Source organism: Natator depressus, chromosome 20 (genome assembly GCF_965152275.1).
Source record: "Natator depressus isolate rNatDep1 chromosome 20, rNatDep2.hap1, whole genome shotgun sequence".
NCBI classification, from domain to species: Eukaryota; Metazoa; Chordata; order Testudines; family Cheloniidae; genus Natator; species Natator depressus.
Genome location: NC_134253.1, coordinates 23,691,360 through 23,697,136, shown reverse-complemented (window position 1 = coordinate 23,697,136; position 5,777 = coordinate 23,691,360).

The window sequence follows — 5,777 nt, the reverse complement described above, 5'->3', positions numbered from 1 at the left end:
CTGGAAGCGCGGGGGCCCCGGGGCTCCGCTCACGCCCGGGACAGCAGGATCCCTGCCAGGCTCCGGGGAAAGCAGCGCCGCCAGCGCCAGGGCATGGCACAATGCGCTGGTTGCAGTCGCCTCCCACGGAGATTGTTTCCTCCTCCCCCAAAACCTTCCCTCCGCCCGCCCCCCGGCGCTTCTCCTCTCTTTGGAGAGAGTCCAGCGAAGGGCAACAAAAATGATTAGGGGTCTAGAGCACATGACTTATGAGGAGAGGCTGAGGGAACTGGGATTGTTTAGTCTGCAGAAGAGAAGAATGAGGGGGGATTTGATAGCTGCTTTCAACTACCTGAAAGGGGGTTCCAAAGAGGATGGCTCTAGACTGTTCTCAATGGTAGCAGATGACAGAACGAGGAGTAATGGTCTCAAGTTGCAATGGGGGAGGTTTAGATTGGATATTAGGAAAAACTTTTTCACTAAGAGGGTGGTGAAACACTGGAATGCGTTACCTAGGGAGGTGGTAGAATCTCCTTCCTTAGAGGTTTTTAAGGTCAGGCTTGACAAAGCCCTGGCTGGGATGATTTAACTGGGAATTGGTCCTGCTTCGAGCAGGGGGTTGGACTAGATGACCTTCTGGGGTCCCTTCCAACCCTGATATTCTATGATTCTATGATTCTATGATTCTTCGGGGGAAGGGCATGTGGAACCCAGGAGTCCTGGGCCCCTCTGCGAGGCTGCGGCCTTTCCCATTGTGCTAGGAGCTCTCCGCTGCCCGGGAAAGTGAACGAAGGAACGGGAGCCAGGACTCCTGGGTCCTATCCCCAGCCCTGGGAGGGGGGTGGGGGCTAGTGGTTAGAGCAGGGGGGCTGGGAGTCAGAACTCCTGGGTTCTTTTCCTGGTTTGTGGAGAGGAGGTGACTCTAGCGAGTTAGAATTGGGTGGGGCCGGGAGTCCGGACTCCTGGGTTCTCCTGTCTTGTGGAGGAGAGTGGAGCCTGCTGTGGGGGGGGGGAGCTGTGAGTCAGGATTCCTGCGTCCTATCTCCAGCTCTGGGAGCGGAGTGGGGTCTAGTGGTTAGAGCGGGGGAGGGGCTGGGGAGCCAGGACTCCTGGGTTCTATTCCCAGCTCTGCCACTGTCTCCCGATGTGACCAGGACACATGGCCTTTGGACAAAGAGCATGTTGTGGAGACTTTCACCGCCTGGCTGCTAGTTGGGGATACGGGATTGTTCCCAGCCCACGGCTGCTTGGCAGCCTGCATGTGAAACAAACCTGGGGGGGTCTCAGCCCAGCTTGCCCGCAGCATGCAAGTCAACCCCCTGTGATCGGTGCTAGCTGGCCCCTGCACTGGCAGCCACAGTGGAGAGGCCATGGCCCTGATGGGTCAGGGACACCAGAGGCCCGGCTTGCCCAGAGAAAGGGTCTCCTATGGGCAGGAGTGTGGAGGCCCATCAGGGATGGGTGCATGGGGTTTGGCCGATTACTGCCCGTGGGGTCATCCCTGCTCAGCTAACTCCTTTTGCGCCCCAGGGTGCATGGAGCTTGAGATGCTGGGCTTCACTGAGAAGAGAGCCACACCCATTTACACCAGTGGGGGATCTGGCCCTATTGACACCAATGACACAATGCCTATTTACACCAGCTGGGGATCTGGCCACATTGACGCCAATGGTGTGATGCCCATTTACACCAGCTAGTCCCCAATTATTTTTGCATTTCAGGCTGGGAAAATGGAGCAAGAATCTCCCAAAACTGGGAGCTCCTTAAACCACCTGCTCTTGCCACCATGGGGCAACAAAGAGCTGTATGGGTCAGATCCACACTGCATGGGTAAACCCCTAAAGTCCTGGGGCCAGCAGGTTCTGGGGTCAGGACAATTTCCGGAACAGGAAGGACTTCTTTGTTGGTTGTTCTGAAATCTCAATCCGGAACAGCCCAGCTGTCACAGCTAGCAGGGTGGGCCGCAGTCCTGATTTCGATCTCTCTTGAAGTGCAACTTCGTGCCAAGTTCCTTGCACACTTCCCATCCCAAAACACTTTGCACAAGCAAAATGAGTCACAGAGAGCATCACACTCGCCCCAGCATTGCAGCCACCTCTGGGGTAGGACACAGCTGCGGTTTGACAGCTGCATAGCAGAACTACATAGAGATGACTTGCCAAAGCTGAAATACATGCCTCTTGTGGGGTGAGGCATGGTGACAGGATGGGGGTCACTTGCTCAGTGCTGAAATGCAGCCACTTCACGGGTGGGACATGGCAGCTGCTTAACAGTTAAGCCGTGACACTGCTCAGAGATGGCTTGCTTAGCGCCGAAATGCAGCCACCTCTGGGGTGGGGCATGGCAGCTATTTAACAGATTCACAGCAATGCTGACAAGAGAGCACTCGCTCACTGTTGAGATACAAAAAGAACAGGAGTACTTGTGGCACCTTAGAGACTAACCAATTTATTTGAGCATGAGCTTTCATGAGGTACAGCTCACATGATGCATCCGATGAAGTGAGCTGTAGCTCACGAAAGCTCATGCTCAAATAAATTGGTTAGTCTCTAAGGTGCCACAAGTCCTCCTTTTCTTTTTGCGAATACAGACTAACACGGCTGTTACTCTGAAACCTGTTGAGATACAGCCACCTCTGGGTGGGGGGCAAACGGGAGAAAGTGCAGCAGCTGTTTGAGAGCCACAAAGCAACACTACCCAGCGAACACTCACTCAGTCCCCAAGTGCTGCCACCTCTGGGGCAGGGCAGGGCAGCTATTTAACAGCCACACAGCGACACTGCACAGAGATCACTCACTCAGCAGCGAAATGCAGCCACCTCTGGGGTCAGGCACAACAACTGTGCTGAAATGCAAGGCTAAAGCTTTCATCACTGCATGGCTCCACCTGCCCTCACACAGACTCAGCTCACCCCACCCTTGGGAACACACCCAGGCCTCACTTGCCAAGGCCCAAACTCCCACAGAAGCCACGAGGCAGGTAGGACCCCTGTCACCCACCTGACGCCTGCGAATGAGCCAGCCTGCATGCTGCTCTTGGTGGCAGCCAAAGCTGCCCACCTTCTTGCACCCCGGTTGCTGACACCCAAGCTAATCTCTGTGTAGTGCATTAGCCAGTCACAGGGGCTTTAATGTTTCATGCCTGCTGCGGGTGCCATGATTTCATAAACGGCTCTAATCCCTGCTGTCGCAAGTCGCCTGGCAAGGCCCTGAATGAGCTGTTTTGTTCCCCCTGTGGGGCGGTTTGGCAAGACCCATGGACTGGAAGAGGAAATCAGACAGATCCCACTAGAATAATGTATGTACACCCTCCCGCCTCAATTCGGACGCAGAAGGTAGACGTGAAACCAAATATCCTCCCAGGCTGCTTCCTCCCAGCTCCCGATTGGTGGAGTCGCTTCCTGCCCCCCTCCCAGCTGTTCGCAGCCGTAAAGAGCCAGGCGGCCGGCGAACCGCTGTTAACCCTTCGGCCGCCAGGCGGGGATAACAGCCAGGGCCAGAATGACGCATACTGGGGTCTTAAAGCGGTAGGGGCACTCATTTAGGTCTCCCCCTCTCCTCCAGAAATCTGGGGGCCTTGCAGCCCCCTAGCACCACGATCCCAAGCGCATGGCAAACCTTGCTGGAGCAGCTTGACTGTCTTCGTTCTACAGGTGGGGAAACTGAGGTGCAGAGGGGAGGGGAGGGGCGTGCCTAGGGTCATGCATAGAGGCTTTGGCAGAGTTGCAGCTAGGAGTCAGGAGTCCTGGCGACCATCCCTGCAGCCTGCTCTAACCACTAGACCTTATTCCCATCCTTGAGCAGGGAAAGGAACCAAGGGGTTCTGACTCCCAGCCCCCCTCCCCATTTTAACCACTAGATCCCGCTCCCCTGAACTGGGAATAGAACCCAGGAGTCCTGATGCCCACCCCCTTGCTCTGAGACCCCACTCCACACCCAGAGCTGGAAGCAAAACCCAGGAGTCCTGACTTTTAACCACACTACCCTCCTGTTTTACACAATGCCTTCTGCTGGCTCCAGCTTTGTGCATCAGCTGAGGGAAGTCAGGAAGTGCTGGCTGCTGGTCTGAAAATTACCTGACCCTCAAATTACCTTCCTTTGCAAATGGTTTTACCCTGTAGCCAATGTTCCCTATTAGCTCCACTTCCTCAGCAGCTCTTAGCTGAGAGCAATCCCCAGGGGCACGGATTACCTTGGCCTCTTGGCTTTTCCAGGCAGAAAGCGTGGGCTTAGAGCCTCAGTTCCCTGATTTTCCCATAGCGCGCACCACGTCTTATTACATTGATTATTTTCTGGCCATCTCCTTTGCCCGTCTCCAGTCAGCCCGTGATGCCAGCCTCCGTCACCCACTGGCGACAGCTTTCAACCTGCCCCTGTGGCCCAGATCCTCACAGGGATTTAGGCACCGAATGCCCAGGGCAGTTAAATATTTTCAAGGATCTCGGCCTTCGTCCTGGCTCCCCTGCTCCCCCTCGCGCTTGGGAGCTGCTTCCCATAAACATCTGCCAAGCCACCACATTGTCCGAGTTCAAGCGCCTCCTTAAAACTCCCCTGACCTGGGATGCCTCCAGAAATCTGGACAAAGGTCAGGCCGCTGGCCTGCTGAGACCACCTCGTGTCCGCTGACCGGTACTGAATTGTTTCCTTGTGCTCCCACTATCTGTCTGTCTGTCTCCATGTGTTAACTTTTGTTTATAGAGAGATTGGCAGCTCTGGGGGGCAGGGACTGTCTTTGAGTTCTGTGTTTGTACAGCGCCTGGCACAATGGAGTGCTGGGCCATGCCTGGGGCTCCCAGGAGCTACCGTAATACACCTAATAAATAATGTACAGTGCCTGGCACCATGGGGTCCTGGGCCACGACTGGGACTCCTATGGTAATACAGATTAATACCGATTATGGTGGCAGTTCCTTATGGCTTAGAAACATAACAGTGGGCAGGTATTTCCTTGAATGTTGTTAATTACATGCACTAAACTGCACCTCGAGAGCCCAGCTGAGATCAGGGCCCCACGGTGCAGGGGGCTGCACATTCACTTAGGCCTTGTCTTCACTTGGAAGAAAGGTGTATTCTTGGAGAGGCAGTGTGGCTTAGTGGCTGGTGTACGAGACTAGGACTTCTGAGATTTGGGTTCTGGCCCTGCGGGGTGCCCTGGAACATTTCTGTTCTGTGCCTCAGTTTCCCCACCTGTAAAATGAGGATAATGGTCCTGTTTTCCTTTGTAAAGCACCTTGAGTTCTACTGACAAGGAGAGCTAAGGATTACTTTTGGCTAACACACGGCAAAGCTAGGGCAGACAAGGCAGTTTGAAGTTTTCACCTGAGTTAACAGGGCAAGGTAAACTCTAGGAAACCTGCATAGTCTCTAACTCATGAAAATTACAAACTGCCATGGATTTGACCTCCTGTTTGCTGACACTACCCTTATGCCAAGTGAAAATGCACCTACAGGGAGACAGTCAGTGTCCCTTCCCCCAAGAACTGATCATCTATGAGACCAAGGAAGGATTATGGGGAAACTGAGGCATGGCACAATGACATGACTCACCCAAAGAGTCTGCAGCAGAGCTGGGAATGGAAACCAGCTCTCTTGAGGGCTAGCCTCACAACTTATCCTCCAAACCAGGCTTCCGCTTCCTCTTCCTCCTCCTCCCCGAGCTCTCTCTTCCTGCAAGTGGAAATCAAGAAGTGAGGCAGCCAGCTCTCTGCAGATCGCAGCACCTGGGGACCTCAAGAGAAGTGAATTAGGAGTAGTTCAGGGTGACTGGGGCTGCTGGGAAGGAGGGACAGAGCCTTTCAT